Source organism: Podarcis liolepis (genome assembly GCF_965112155.1).
Source record: "Podarcis liolepis genome assembly, chromosome: Z".
Taxonomy (NCBI): domain Eukaryota; kingdom Metazoa; phylum Chordata; class Lepidosauria; order Squamata; family Lacertidae; genus Podarcis; species Podarcis liolepis.
In genome coordinates this window covers 34,832,784-34,849,364 of record NC_139570.1, presented here as the reverse complement: position 1 = coordinate 34,849,364, position 16,581 = coordinate 34,832,784, and the positions used below count along the sequence as shown (strand labels likewise).

Sequence of the window (16,581 nt, the reverse complement as noted above, 5' to 3'; positions counted from 1 at the left end):
AAGTAAAGGGAACACTGTCAAATGTGAAGGTTCCAGGAAACTAGCCAGTGTCCTCAAGGCAGGGATGTGCAAAATCATGGCTTGACTGAATTTCTTTTTTAAATGGAGCAGAGCTTCTGCATTGCCTAATTCTGAAATGCATCACTTTTGGGGAAAGGGTGGGGCTCCTCCTTTAATTACTGCCCACTTGATTTCAAAATTGTGTGTGTGTCATCATTTCAGCAGTATACTGTACATGATATTCTGTACATTTAATGCACCCCAGTGAATCCTGAAAGCTGCTGTTTATCCTCCACAGAGCTAGAATTCCCAGCACTCGTAACAAACTATAGCTCCCAGGATTCTTTGGGAGAAATCATGTTTTTTAGAGTTATAGTGTGGATGTGACCAAAGATCTTATTTAATAATCTTGAAAATGTCAGGGGGGGTACCCTTTTTATTGTGAAATTGCTTCAACGTACTTTACAGGATGGGACGCGGGTGACGCTGTGGTCTAAACCACAGAGCCTAGGGCTTGCTGATCAGAAGGTCGGCGGTTTGAATCCCTGCGGCGGGGTGAGCTCCCGTTGCGCGGACCCTGTTCCTGCCAACCTAGCAGTTCGGAAGCACGTCAAAGTGCAAGTAAATAAATAGGTACTGCACTGGCGGGAAGGTAAACGGTGTTTCCGTGCGCTGCTCTGGTTTGCCAGAAGTGGCTTAGTCATGCTGGCCACATGACCCGGAAGCTGTCTGCGGACAAACGACTGCTCCCTTGGCCAGTAAAACGAGATGAGCACCCCAACACCAGAGTTGTCCGCGACTGGACCTAATGGTCAGGGGGCCCTTTACCTTTACTTTACAGGATGTGATTCACAAATGGAATGAAAGCAACAGAAAATAAAATGCTTGTTGTGTTTTAAATGTATCATACTTATGCAGCCTTACTGCTGTGAAATATACTAATACTGTATTCAGCAACTTTGCATGCTGGGACGGAGAAATAAGCTAAGTGGAGAAAGTATACTAGTTCAGGAGCAAAATTCAAGGTGTTGATGTTGCTGGGCGACAAATCCCTTCATCCCTGAATATTGGACATGTTGGCTGCTGGACTCCCATGATGTCTGGAGGACTGTTGGTTTCCGAACCCTGGATTACAGCTTTATGCTGTGGCTCACCCAGTGAAGTTGGATCAGCAGTTGATTGCAAAGTAATTCATCATAAGATACACAATTCAGTTATGGCTTTTTCTGCCACAAGATGCAGCAATGGTCACTTGGCCTAGATGTTTTAAAAGCGAGACAAGTCACATGGCAAGGAGGCAGGAAGATACCTTTCAGTGTCTACTCAGCGAAACCTCTCTCTTCAGATAAGTTATGCCTCTGAAGGGATAAGAATGGGCTGTAGTTGCGTGGTAAAGTAAAGGTAAAGGGACCCCTGACCATTAGGTCCAGTTGTGGCCGACTCTGGGGTTGCAGTGCTCATCTCGCTTTATTGGCCGAGGGAGCCGGCGTACAGCTTCTGGGTCATGTGGCCAGCATGACTAAGCCGCTTCTGGCAAACCAGAGCAGCGCACGGAAACACCGTTTATCTTCCCACCGGAGCGGTACCTATTTATCTACTTGCACTTTGACATGCTTTCGAACTGCTAGGTGGGCAGGAGCAGGGACCGAGCAACGGGAGCTCACCCCATTGCAGGGATTTGAACCACCGACCTACTGATCAACATGCCCTAGGCTCTGTGGTTTAACCCACGGCGCCACCCTTGTGGTAGAGTACCTTATTTGCATGCAGAAGGTTCCTGGTTCCAGGCATCTCCAGGTAGGGATGGGAAAGATACCTTCCCGAAATGCTGAAGAACCACCTCCAGTCAGGATAGGCAGTGCTGAGCTAGATAATCCCTTGACTTGGTATAATGTAGGTTTCTCTGTTCCTGTGAAACAGTTACTGTCCTCATGCCTTGCTTCTGGAATTCCCGAAAGCATCTGTTTGGCCATTGCTGGAACTTTACTGGTGGTGAAGCCTTCTATTATGTTGTTATGTCTGTTGTGGAAGTTGAAACAGAGGCCTTGTAAACACTTGGTGCTGGTGGTTTGGTGTTTTATGAGTAGCCAAAATTGAAAGAGTGATGCCCAAGTCATGCCAGTTATTGCTGAGAGCATTCTCTGGACCAAGAGTGTGTTTGGTTTGAAACCTGGTCCATCCCAAAGGGTTGAGGGAGGGAATTGCAGTGTCTCAAAAATCTGGACACCCAACAGCTTGCAATGCACCAGTTTGCCCCACTGGCTTGTAGGAGGTATGACAATGTCATGGCCACACCTGGAGCTGCCAAGTATACCCTTTGGCCTTAGCGGTAGCTACAAACCAGTTCAGAACTGTAACTGAATATGAAACCTGTGTAAGTGTTGATGCCTGAGGCCCTTCCCACCCCATCCTGGGAACCACCCAGTTGTGAAATTACCAGAGGAGTTCTCTTCATGGGGAAGACTGTGTTTTCTTTGGGATTTAGGGCTCACCCTGGTGAAGAAGGCTTGACTAGGAAATCCTGAGGTGTTACTCAGTTAAAGTACATTTGTAATTGTTTGCTTTTCTGTCAGTTAGTGAACACCTTCAATAAAAAATTACATATGAGTGAGTGAGCAAATAAATAAATAAATAAATTTTTATTTATACCCCGCCCTTCCTGGTTCAAAAACCGGGCTCAGGGCGGCTAACAACAAATCTAAAACACTTAATTGTAAAAACAGCATAAAATACAGTATAAAAACACGAATACAGTGGTACCTCTGGCTACATACTTAATTCGTTCTGGAGGTCTGTTCTTAACCTGAAACTGTTCTTAACCTGAAGCACCACTTTAGCTAATGGGGCCTCCTGCTGCCGCTGCGCCGCCAGAGCACGATTTCTGTTCTCATCCTGAAGCAAAGTTCTTATCCCAAGGTAGTATTTCTGGGTTAGTGGAGTCTGTAACCTGAAGCGTATGTAACCTGAAACGTATGTAACCCGAGGTACACTGTAACAATAAAATTCAAAGTTCAGAAATCAATTTAGGGGAAATCCATCTAATAAGCATTAGATAATCACCAGGGCTAGCTGGCTGTATTAGTCCTACTTGGGCCAGCGAGGAGGCCAGGGGAAAATTAGCTGTGGGGCTCAGAGCAGGTAATCTTCATAAAAGGGGAGGGGGAGGGAAGAGAAGAGGGGGAGGGAAGGCTGAATTCAAATTAAATCAGGCTGAATTCAAATTAAAGGCCAGGCGGAATAGCTCTGTCTTACAGGCCCGACAGAAGGAGTTTAAATCCTGAAGGGCCTTAGTCTCATGGGACAGAGCATTCCACTAGGTCGGAGCCATCGCTGAAAAGGCCCTGGCCCTGGTGGAGGATAGTATGACTTCCTTAGGGCCCGGGACCTCTAAACTATGGTTATTCATGGACCTTAAGGTCCTCTGCGGGGGATACCAGGAGAGGCGGTCCCGTAAATACAAGGGCCCTAAGCCACAAATAGGAAAAGCTTCCTTTGTTTTCAGATGCCCTGTCAGGCTTCATCTTAGGCATTTCCAACTTTATGTGCATCTCTTGATACAAGTTTCCCCCCAGCAATATTTGTTTTCATTGGATGCATGTAAGTTCTAGTTGTATTGTGAGACTATAGAGAGGTGATTGCTCTCTGTACTTTTTGCATTCCATGCATTCCAATGTATGTGTGCTTTATCAGAGGTAGGGAGCCTTGCAGGCCTAGGGGCAAAATGTGGGCCTCCAGGGATCTCTGTCCAGCTCTTGGGATTCTCCCTAGACCACACACCTCACTGGTCCTGCTATGCATCCTCATGTGCTTTTGCCGGGCTGGAATGTGCCCGTGAACTGGGGTAGCACCTTTTGCTTGCCTGGATATGGACAAAAAGAGATAAGTGCGTAGTAGTGCATGGCTGGAATGCTGCATACCTGAATAGTTGCTGCTGTTGCAATGTCTGCTTCTGCCCCTGGCCCCCTCCCACCACCAGAATGCATGCAGGAATGTGACCCTCAGGCTAAGACAGGTCCCCCATCCTTGAAACCAGCCATTGATTTGATTTAGCAGTTTTCTTTTCCTATTCTTAAGGGGCTCATTGGGAGTATGAATGTCACTGAGATGTTTTGTATCCTAAAAATGGTTATTACTAATACTGTACAGTGGTACCTCAGGTTACATACGCTTCAGGTTACATACACTTCAGGTTACAAACTCCGCTAACCCAGTAATATTACCTCAGGTTAAGAACTTTGCTTCAAGATGAGAACAGAAATCGTGCAGCGGCAGCGGGAGGCCCCATTAACTAATGTGGTACCTCAGGTTAAGAACAGTTTCAGGTTAAGAATGGACCTCTGGAACAAATTAAGTACTTAACCCGAGGTACCACTGTACCGGGATGGTTTTTGGATGAAATGCGCCTTGTGTGTTGAAAGTGGGGAGTGGCTGTGTAGGGATAGCGGCCTTTGGGTTCCTTAGTCAAGTATTTTGGGCTGGACATAAAACCTAGCCACACTCAGCGTGCCTTAGTAAACTGTGTGCTTCTTTTTCAGGAATTAGCTCCCATGGCGCTTGGGAAAAGCCTCCCTTCAGCACCCGCCCAGAACTCGACCCTCGGAGGCAGCCTCTATCTTCAGTACAAAGGGCTGAAGTGCAGATAGCAGTATACCCGGGCACAGAGCGGCAGCCTGCATCCCATTCTTCCAAGGGCTCCACTGTTGACGATGTACTTGGTAATGCAATATTAGTATTAATATTATTTTGAAATGCAAAAAGTAACGGTGGTGGTGGGGGGAATGCCTGGTCTGCAGCCAAATGGAAAAAGCCTCCAGGCGAAAGGGTGAAGCCAGAAGAAGGGGAAACAATGTTCTTGCATCTCATTACTGCTTAGGCATGACTTGAATTGGAATAGGAGAACTGAGTGCCCTTCGTTGTGTAACAGCTTCCAAGCCCAGGCATGGAAAAGGGGATTGATGCAGTTTCCGTTCCTTTGTATTTCCCATGCCTTGAGGCCCCCAGCATTCCTGTCCATTTGTTTGTGTAGTGTTTCAAGTTTTCTCCTCCAGGAAGTTGGGGCCTGCCTGCTTTCAAGCCTCCTGGGTGTGAAGTTTGGTCCTCCAAGTGCTGCTGCCTGTTGGGGTTTTCCAGGTCCAGAAAATCTCAGGCCCGTGGGGCTAATATAGCCCTCAGGACACTCCCTACCCCACACTGCCTCTTCTCAGACCACACCCACTTTGCATCCTCTTTTGAGTATTTTTACCTGGCTGGAATATGTCCCTGAACTCTGATCATGCCTCTTAGTGGCCTGAATGGAGGAAATAGAGGGTTGTGTGAGTGTTTGTAGAAAGTTCTATACTGTACAAAGATAAAAATTCACATTTGTCATCCCACTCACTTTCGCCTCTGGCCCAGAACACCATGGGCTGTGGCCTCTGGAAGGTTGACCAGAAGGGAATGAGGCCATTGGGCTGACAAAATGTTCATCACTGTTGAGCTCGTGGGAGTTGTGGTCTGGTTCTTTGGTGGCCTATATGTGTCCCTCCCAGGAGAGGCAAGGTGCAGAGATGGTCTTTCTAGGGCTCTGCCGCGGCTCTGTTTCTTCATTTCAGCCTAACCCAACCTCCTCTCCAAAAACAATCCTGTCTTTCTGTTTCTCCCCCCAGCCACAACCAGAGTCTCCCCATGGGATGTCCCAGCCCTTGCATTTTAGAAGTAATGGAGTCATTATTCAATTAAAATGTTGACTTTAATTAACCAATTACAGCTTTCTTCCACCAACAGCCCCTAATGGATATCCTAGTACTGTAATAAAATGCTGTACAGTGTTTCGTTTTGACAGCAGGATTCTGGCTTTGTGTGGTGTTAATGTTTGAAAAGCAGGCAAATAGATTACTCATTTACTTATTTATTACCCACCCTTCACCTCTAGAACATTAAAACATAATATTAAAAACAATTAGAAACAATTTACAATAATAAAAATAGAAGTGACTGAGCTAATCATAACTTTGGAGTTCATGTGAAACTGTATTTGGTCCTTGCAAGGGGAGATTTCTGCAGGGGAGCCACATAGACTCTCTCTCTCTCTCTCTCTCTCTCTTTTTGTGTGTGTGTTGCTGCTGTTAAACTACATTGGAGATTTAAACAGCCAAACGTTCCCTGTGGCTAAGAAGCTTTGCCCTCCCTTTCTTTGTTAATTACTGCGTATGATTAACATCTAATGGAAGACAGATTTTGTTAGAAAAATGAAGTCATTTGATGCCTCTTCCTCTTATCTGCCCCACCCAGTTCCTTGCTCAGTTTTTGAATGCCTGTTGAGATAAGGATCCAATGTTGTGGATCTGCATTTGGGGTTGCTACCTTCCCTCCCCATATCAGCTTGCCCTCCTTGAAACCCTGGTCTATGGAGGAGGATCATGGGAAATGTTCTAGGAGAGGGGGGGCTGCCTTCCTTTGGGGGAAACCATGCAGGACCCGTGTGCCAATAATGGTGTGTGGGCCATAAACAAGAGTGGTTGGAATACTAAAAGCAAATGTTGCCATATGTACAGTTTTTACATACATTTCCTTCTGTCCCATCCAGGCATTTTCAGGGTTCAAAGGCGCGTTCTCTCTCTCTTTTTTTAATATAATTTTTTATTAGTTTTTTAACATATCATTTTCAACAGTAATTAAACATACTTTTACATATTATTCAATTTTTTTGACTTCCATCAGTCCTGTCTGAAAATTTTCCAATTTAATCTCTTAGTATGCGTTTATTATTTTCCCTATTACATTTCAAACTCATAACCAATATCTATCTTTTTCTACTTTGTAACACTTTGTATATTTCTCCTTACAAAACTTCTTGTAGTCCTACTAGCGTAATTTGTTGATTACAGTTGCTCTTCAAATAATTCATATACTTTTTCCAATCTTCTGCAAATCTCTGGTCCGACAGGTTTCAAATCCTTCCTGTCATTTTGTCCAATTCTGCATAGTCCATTAATTTCGTCTGCCATTCTTCTTTCGTCGGAAGTTCTTCTTGCTTCCATTTTTGGGCTAACAATACTCTTGCCGCTGTTGTTGCATATAAGAACAGTTTGACATCTTGTCTATTAATGTCTTGGCCTATAATACCAAGTAAAATTTAAAAAAATGTATATTTCAACATCTTTTTCATCTCATTATATATAATTTCCCAGATGTTCTTTACTTTCTTACATTCCCGCCACATTTCCAACATTTATTATTTGTCTTATACATTTTAGCTAACTTCACTGGTGTAATATACCATCTATACATCATTTTCATAATATTCTCTTTCAAAGCGTTACAAGCTGTAAATTTTATCCTTTCATTTCACAACTTTTCCCATTCTATAAACTATATATTATATCCAAAGTCTTTTGCCCAGTGTATCATTAGCGATTTCACTTCCCCATCTTTCAAATGCCATTCCGACAGTATTTTATACATTTTAGACATTATTTTACATTCATTGTTTAATATTTCTATTTCAAATTTTGATTTTTTTATCATCAAATCCTTTTTCCTTTAAATCCTCTTTATACATTTCATTGACTTGGCAGTAGTGCAACCAATCATTTACATATTCTTTAACCTCAAAGGCGCATTCTCCGCAGGCAAAAGCACTTGAGTATGCAAAGCAGGGGTGGCTTGGTTTGGCACAGGGAGAGTCCATGCTGGGAGGGGTGGCTTAGAACTCCTTTTTCTCCCTTGCTATCTGGGTAAAAGTGGTGACTTTAATGTCACAATTGCTGGAGTTTAGAACACTTGTCAAATCTGCATTCTAGAATGCCCAGCTTCTGAGAAAATTGGATACGGGTAGGCAAGCATAAATCTTCAGCATTTAAATATTATTTTCTTAGCTAACCAGCTAATTCAAGGCAAGCATCTCCCTAGGCAATTGACAAGCAAGCTTTTAATATTCTGTCAGATGCCTGGAGGAAGATGAAAGTCTTAACCTGGCAGCAGAAAGATGTCTGGGTCAGCACCAGGCGGGCCTCACTTGGGAGAACATTCCACAGCTGTTGGGAGGGTGGGTGCCAACCAAAAAGTGGCTCTCCCTTTTTGCAAACCTCAAAGCCTGGTCGGTGATTTGTGGAGATATGCCTGTGAAGATGCGAGCAGGGTGGTGAGAAAGTTTTTAGTTTTGTTTTTCTGATGCAGTTGGTCATCTTGAGAGATGCCCATCAGGAGAGGAGGGATTCCACCTCCCCCCTCAAAAAACACATTGCGCAGTGGTGTATGACCTGAATGGCTTGCTGCATATAACGTGGGTTGATTGTACTAGATGCTTTTTGCTTGATCCACATACTTTTCTTCTTGCTGGAAGGGTTGTTGTTACTTTCAGGTCTTCCTTGCAGTCTTCCCATTGGGGCATCTGGCTCGTCAGTGTGAGAGCAGGATCAGGATGCTGGACTAGGTGGGCTGTTGGCCTGATCCAGCAGGGCTCTTCTTGCATCCTTACGTTCCTCTGTTTACCCCTCCCTCCATCTCTTGTGCCCCTTCCACTGTTCCTTTCCCCTGAATTGAGTTTTAAGATTGTCAGCTCCTTGGGGCAGGGATCTGTACTCTTGTACACTTGTCAAATGCCACAGCCCATGGATGCTGTACAGGAGATAAACAGTTGTTATTTGGAGCACCCTACGGGAAGCTGCTTCTACAGAGTCAGAACACTGGCTCATGTAGCTCAGTATTACCTACACTGACTGGCAGCATCTTCTCAAGATTTAAGATGGGGAGCTTTTTCTTGGGCCTTCCTGGAAATGCTGCTGGGGCTTGAACCAGGGACCTTCTGTATGCAAAGCAGATGCTCTGATGCTGAGCTGCGTTCCCTAGTTCCTTCACTTCACCAGTTGCGTCAAACTGCCTTAATTGCAAACAATTCCTGGCTTGGTGCAGAGGAGCAGCGTCTGAACGTGATGGTTTTCATCAGCTCCATCCCGCTGCTGCAGCTCCATCCATAAACACCTTGTACCCTCCTCTGCCTATCTCTCTTGTCCTTGAATACACCTGTGTTCAGTCCCCTACTAAAATGCAAACGCTGGTCTTGGACAGGAAGCTTGTAGGATGTGGTGACTTTGCACTTCTATAATTCATAAGGAGGCACTGCCTACCTGGCTAGCTGTCGTCTTGCGTCACTCTCCAAATGTGCCCTGCTCTTGTGCAGCCTGCTTTCATGCTACGTCCCCACTGCTGCTTCAGCACATCTCCTGCATCTTCCCAGGAAGCAGTGGAATCACACACGCGTGCTAGAGCTGCAGTGTGCGGGGCTCCCTAGAAAGGGGGATTAATTGTTAAACCATAGCTGTCAACTTTCAGATTTGAAAATAAGGGATCAGCAGCCTCGAAAATAAGGGATCAGCAGCATAAGTGTCAACTTTCGGATTTGAAAATAAAGGATCAGCAGCCTTACCTGTCCCGGAGACAGTCTACGGGATATCGAACAATCCGGCATAGCAGGGAATTTCCCGCAAAAAACGGGAAGGTTGACAGCTATGTGTTAAACCATGCTCAGAATTGTAGCTCTGTGAGGGCAGTAGGGGGTCTCCTAATCACTCTCAGTACCCGTAACCAACTACAGACCCCAGAATTCTTTAAATGGGAAGAAAGCTGTTTTAAAGTGACATGATAGTGCTTTAAATGTATGGTACCATTGAGGGTGGCGCTGTGGGTTAAACCACAGAGCCTAGGACTTGCCGATCAGAAGGTCGGCGGTTCGAATCCCCATGACAGGGTGAGCTCCCGTTGCTCAGTCCCTGCTCCTGCCAACCTAGGAGTTCGAAAGCACATCAAAGTGCAAGTAGATAAATAGGTACTGCTCCAGCGGGAAGGTAAACGGCGTTTCCGTGCGCTGCTCTGGTTCGCCAGAAGCGGCTTAGTCATGCTGGCCACATGACCTGGAAGCTGTATGCCGGCTCCCTCGGCCTATAGAGCAAGATGAGTGCCACAACCCCAGAGTCGGTCACGATTGGACCTAATGGTCAGGCGTCCCTTTACTTTTACATTACCTTTACCATTACCATTACCATTGAGGTCCCTCCTTTCCTTCCATTGTATATCAGGGTCTCCAGCCAGAGTCAGGAGTTTAAATTAGTTAAATTGGACTACTGTAATGCACTGTCTGCAGGGCTGCCCTTGAAGATGGGGGGCGGGGGCCTCCCGCCAGTGCAGAATGCACCTGCTAGACTGGAAAGTGGGGCATTCTGATGGAACCATGTGCCGCCATCCTGAAAGTGAACTAAGGATCTCAATTCAGGGTGTTAATACTACTTATTTCTTTATTTAAAATACTTATCTGCCACTTAGTGTCAATAATCTATAACCTGTGTACAAGAAACATGATGCAGAAAAGGTAAAAAAAAATCAGTCAAAACTATAAAATCAAGGTTAAACTAAAATTCCTGTGGAATATACTAGCAAATTGCAATGGTTCTTAACTTTTTTTGGGGGGGGGGTGTTGTCTGATGAAAGCTTTTAACCCTCTTTCCAGAAGAATGCACATAAACACATACACAATAAATTTTCCATCAATGCAATTATATTCCATTGTTAAAATAATCTCTCTTTTCTTTTCTTTTTCCTTTTTTGCTCCCAGTTCACAGACCACCTAAAGGTCCATGGACCAAAGGTCAAGATATAAAGCTCTAAATGGCTTGGCACTCAAGTGCCTAAAAGGGCACCCAACAATTGGCAGGTGGAGGCCTTGTTCTTGGTACCATTACTGGGGGCTGCTAGATTGGCATTGACCCATGATTGACTTCTCAGTGGTGGCTCCCCATTTGTGGAATGCCCTCCTTTGTGAGGTGCACCTGTCTCCCTCTGTATTGACTCTTGGGAGAAATTTTAAAACATTCTTGATTTTGATGGCTGAAAGGTATGGCAACCCTAAGGCCAATGGTTCGAGATAATGTTAAAAAACTATTTTCAGGTTATTTTTTAATGTGTTATCATTTCTGTGTCTGCTACCCTGGACTCCTTTGGGAGGAAGGGTGGGAAATATGAGTTGTTTGCAGAGGAGGGCAACCGAGATGATTTAGGGTTGGGAAACTAAGCCTTATGAGAGATGGTTGAGGGAGTTGGGTATGTTTAGCCTAGAAATGAGGAGACCGAGAGGAGACATGATAGCCATCTTCAAATATCTAAAGGGTGTCACGTGGAAGATGGAGCAAGCTTGTTTTCTCCTGCTCTGGAGGGTAGGATCCAAACCTATGGCTTCAAGTGACAAGGAAATAGATTTTAACTAAATATCAGGAAGAACTTTCTGACAGTAAGAGCTGTTCATCAGTGGAACAGACTCCCATGAGAGGTGATGGACTCTCATTTCTTGGAGGTGTTTAAGCAGAGGTTGGATGGCCATCTGTCATGTATGGTCTAGTTGAGATTCCTGCATTGCAGGGAGTTGGACTAAATGATCCCTGGAGTCTCTTCCAACTCTACAATTCCATGTTTCCATGATTCTATGAGTAGACGGGCCATTGGCCTGATCCAGCAGGGATCTTACATCTTATGACAGAGCAACAAGAGCTCACCCCATTGCAGGGATTCAAACCGCCGACCTTCTGATCAGCAAACCCAAGAGGCTCAGTGGTTTAGACCACAGCACCATCCACATCCCACAGCTCTGTCCCAGCTCCTGCCAACCTAGCAGTTCAAAAGCACACCAGTGCAAGTAGATAAACAGGCACTGCTGCAGCGGGAAGGTAAACAGTGTTTCCATCACGGTGTTCTGTTGCGCTAGAAGCGGTTTAGTCACGCTGGCCACATGACCCAGAAAGCTGTCTGTGGACAAACGCCACTTCCCTCGGCCTGAAGCGAGATGAGCGCCGCAACCCCATAGTCGCCTTTGACTGGACTTAACTGTCCAGGAGTCCTTTACCTTTAGCTTATATTTTTATGATTTTCTCGCTGTTGTAACAATGGTATGTAAACAATGGTTATAATAATGGCCTCCCATCCCAAATTTGAACCCAAAAATCTCAACCCATTTCTATGCTGTTGTATGTGAGCCTTTGGGACACCTCCTCCTGTATTTGCCCTCAAAACGATTGCAAGAAGATTGGGAATTTGCCTTAGCTGTGGTACTTCCACATGCACCCATTGTTTTACATCTTTTCTTTGAGCTCTCTTGTTGCTAAGAGAAGTTTTCCTCAAAAGAGAGCTAGCATTGCAGAGTTCTTTTCTAAAGTTACACCCACCCACCCTCTATCTGTTTGTAACTGCCCTAGTTTTTGAGGCTAAGAGTTTTTCATTGGCTTCCTTCCACTGCCGGGACAGAAGCAGCTTTGTGCGCCCCCCCTTTTTTTTAGGATTTCAGGTGGTGCTTTTGAGAAGTTCGCTGTGGGCATGCCTGCTAGAAAAGCAGCGTTCCTGTTAGCTTCCCTCCTATTGCAATATTATATTGCATAATAATGATTTAAAAGGCTGGATATTGAAGCAGTCGAGACCTGTAGATTCCCACCCCTTCAGTTTTCCTGTCTTAAAAACACAGCATGGGGAAGAGACTATGTCTGAGACGCCCTTTCCTTTGTGTTTTCAGACAACAGAAGCTAACTTTCTGGAAGGGGAGGCAGGTAGAATAATATTGCTAGAGAACAAGTCTTCTGTATTTGTGGAAGTCGAGTGATGGAAGATCATATACATGATTGATTAATACTGTAGTCTGTATGAAAATCCGGGGGGGAAATGTGTGAAGATTTTAGAACCTGTGGCCACTTAAAGTACCGTAATACAGGAAAAATTTTTTTGCTGAAAAGGACAGCTAAGCCGTGTGTTTGTCTAGATTGGTTGTGAAATGTCCCAACTTAGAATAGCATTATGAGGACAATGGTTTAAGTTTCTTTTTTCTGGGAATGTATACTTTTGTATTGTACTATCTGGCAAGATTTTTTTATGGTTACCCTCCTCCTTGGCTGTAGTCTGCATTTAGTTGCCTCATAAACTTGATTGATTACAGTGGTACCTCGGGTTAAGTACTTAATTCGTTCCGGAGGTCTGTACTTAACCTGAAACTGTTCTTAACCTGAAGCACCACTTTAGCTAATGGGGCCTCCTGCTGCTGCCACGCCGCCAGAGCACAATTTCTGTTCTCATCCCGAAGCAAAGTTCTTAACCTGAAGCACTATTTCTGGGTTAGCGGAGTCTGTAACCTGAAGCGTATGTAACCTGAAGTGTATGTAACCCGAGGTACCACTGTAAATATTTCTGTTGGGTGTCAAAGTTTTAAGATTTTAGGCCCCTGAGGGAGGTGGAGAGGACAAGTAATCCAGCTATTAAATTTAAACAAGGGATTATTAATGTATTTCATAAAAATTTACTTGATTATAAAAACAACCTCAAAGTGTTTGTCTGTAAAAACAATTGTTTAAAACCTTCAATAAGCTAAAAATGGATTAAAATGCATGTCAACATGCTACAGGTCTGGGCAGGCTTGCCTAAACCAAAGTGTTTTTTAGTGGGCAAGGAAAAGAGTACAATGAAGGAACCTGCCTGATGTCAATTGGCAGGGAGTTCCAAAGTGTGAGTGATGCCACAATGAAAGATTTTAGAAGTCCAGATGTCCGGAATCAAATGTTTCAGAGGCTAAAAGAGATTACATCAAAAACAAGAAGAAAAAAGCATGCTCTATGCAGCATATACTAGTGGCATATCTGGGCCTTCCTTGGATAGAAACAGTGACTGGAATAGACTTTTATGTAACTTCTTGGCTGTATTAAAACAAGAGACATATTAATGACTCTCTTGACCTTGAGAATCTGAAGATGCTATATTAAGGAATATGTGGAGGTGTGAGAGGAAATTGATTGCAAATAGGCCAGGAAATGCTTTGCTGCCGGCTCTTCAGATGGTGGTACAAAATATTGAATGCTGTCCTATCTTTAAACATTGCTGGCTTTTACAAAAGGCACCATGTTTCCTGATTTTAGTTTCTGTGGATAGGCTTCTCTGTGCCAGTACCCATTTTATTTAAACCAGGAGTGAGCAAACTTTTTCAGCAGGGGGCTGGTCCACTGTCCCTCAGACCGGACTATATCAGGGGATGGACTATATTTTGAAAAAAATAATGAACAAATTCCTATGCCCCACAAATAACCCAGAGATACATTTTAAATAAAAGCACACATTCCACTCATGTAAAAGCACTAGGCAGGCTCCACAAATAACCCAGAGATGCATTTTAAATAAAAGGACACATTCTACTCATGTAAAAACATGCTGATTCCCGGACCGTCTGTGGGCCGGATTTAGAAGGCGATTGGGCCGGATCCAGGCCTTGGGCCTTAGTTTGCCCACCCATGGTTTAAACCATGCTCTCTGCAGGGGTGTTGACAGCTTCATGTGCAGCGAAGGCATCTGCCATAGGCAGCGATACCCATAGTTGATATCCTTATATCTACAACAGATATCAGGCTATTTTTTGACACCTATTAAAGTTGATGTGAGCTTTCCTATGTTTTTAGTATGTTGTTATTTTAATTTTCTGAAATCTTTAAATTATTGTTGTTAATGTTTCTTATTGATAATTTTATCATGCTACCTTTTTCTTGCAAACTGCCTTGAGGTTTTCTTTTTACAATCAAGCGGCATGTAATTTTTATGAAATGACAAACTACTGTATCCACCATCGTTGCTTTTGTATTCAGGCTGTAATATGGATTAGAATCCCAAAATCCTTCCCATACATGTTCTGTGTGGGGTAGGGCCATAGCTCAGTGCTAGACCATCTGCCTTGCATGCTAAAGGTCCCATGTTTTAATTCCCAGTATTTCCAAGTAACACTGTGGGAGGCCCCACTAGAAACCCCCAAAAGCCGCTGCCTGTCAGTGCAGACAACATTGAGCTAAGTGGATTGATGGCCTGCCTTGCTGTAAGGCAGCTTTCTGTGTTCTTATGAAACGGTGGTACAAATTCCTCACCACTTTTGGCTATATCAAGTGGTTATAGACATCCGTTCCATACTTTAGAATAAATCCCATGAAGCTCAGCAAGGTACTTTTGAGTAGGCATTTATCAGGACAGCACTGTAAAAGCTTGTTTGGGATAACTAGTCTGAGTTAAAGTATCTTCAGTGCATGTTTTCTGAGGAAGCAAGACCTTGTCTTCTTCCACCCCCACCCCCCATGGGTCTAATTAATAAAAGGTTTTGCAGATTTCCTGTCCTTATAGCTCCTTTGGCTGCAGAGGGAATTCACTGGGGTCCACTCCTGGGCTTTGCCAAGGAACAGGAGATAGATGATGGTGCAGCTTCTGTTAATATTTCTAGAGGGGTATATCAGGTGTGGTTTTCAAGCAGCATTTGGCATTTGTATGCTATGCTGCCTGGACCTGTGATCACTTTTCCTGGGCTCTTTGTACTCAAAGTATCCCCCACCAAAAAAAGGAAGGAAGGAAGGAAGGAAGGAAGGAAGGAAGGAAGGAAGGAAGGAAGGAAGATGTTTGCATTTGTTCCATCTTTCTGTCTCTTTTGCTCCGCCATCACTTTAATGAACTGCGGTTGCCAGGGTGAGCCAGCAGAAATGAGAACTCTTTGCCATCCAGTTGTCATCTCAAATCTAGCAAAACAACATCACACAAGCCATGCAGTGCCTCTATGTCAGAGGGCTGGAGAGGTGGAGGCTTTTTTGCTGGAGGAGGAAATTTTTGCTGGATCCACATCCATCCCTTAACTTGTTGTCATACCTGGAGGCCCTGCCTGTAGTAATTATTCAGCTCATCCCCACACCCCTTTTTCAGCAATGCTAGCTTCTGAGGCTGATGGACTGTGCTGGGTGAAATGAATTTCTGTATGATTGCTCAAAAAGCAAGACACCCAATATATCCTGGCCATTGTATGATTACTGTCAGACAGGAAAATCTTTGCCAAATGAAACAAATCCAGCATTGACGGTTTTTAGAACTAAAACTGTCTGTAGACCCAAGTTGCACACCAGGCAAGAAGTGTCTTTGGCACACACTTTCTTGAGCTTACTGTTTTAAGCATTTGTAGCCCATTTCAATAATAATAATAATAATAATAATAATAATAATAATAATAATAATGGTCACCAGCGTCTTTGATTTCTTATTACAGGTAGGTAGCCGTGTTGGTCTGCCGTAGTCGAAACAAAATTTTAAAAAATCCTTCCAGTAGCACCTTAGAGACCAACTAAGTTTGTTATTGGTATGAGCTTTCGTGTGCATCATGTCTCTTTCTGTGTCTCATCATGCACAAGTTGCGCTGGCAACCTCCCTCTTGGTTACCTATAGGATCTCTTGTCTTCTAGATGGCTTAATGTCCAGGCCATCATCCGCCCCTGCCTCTCTGTCTGGCAGAAAAACAAGCCCATGCATACACACCGTATCTTGCATAGGTGCTGATTCAAACATTCTGCAGGTGTTTGTGTGCTTGAGTGCTTTAAACGTGAAGGTGAGCTGTCTGTACTGTACTATTTTTGTTTTTCAGCTGCTGAGTGGAGAGGCTATTACAGGCATGTACACTCTCTTTGCCCAGTCCCTAAAATCCGGCCCTAAAGCAATTTGTTTTGCTTCCAGTGAAGTCATTAAACTTGTGGAATGACTTCTGCTTGCACAACAGACCTTTCATTCTCCGCA

The 16,581-nt window shown here is 44.1% G+C and overlaps 1 protein-coding gene across 4 annotated transcripts in view; it reads left to right on the top strand.

Moving 5' to 3' along the window:
- Positions 1–16,581, top strand: part of LRRC8A (leucine rich repeat containing 8 VRAC subunit A) — a 37,810-nt gene that overhangs the window by 3,005 nt on the left and 18,224 nt on the right. For 3 of the 4 annotated variants that reach the window (XR_014521370.1, XM_083485083.1, XM_083485084.1), the window contains exon 2: positions 4,536–4,715. The gene's annotated coding sequence lies outside the window, so the exon portion shown is untranslated. Of the gene's footprint in view, positions 1–4,535; positions 4,716–7,493; positions 8,123–16,581 lie in introns of those variants that run through there. The other variant, XM_083485085.1, reaches the window with a different exon arrangement.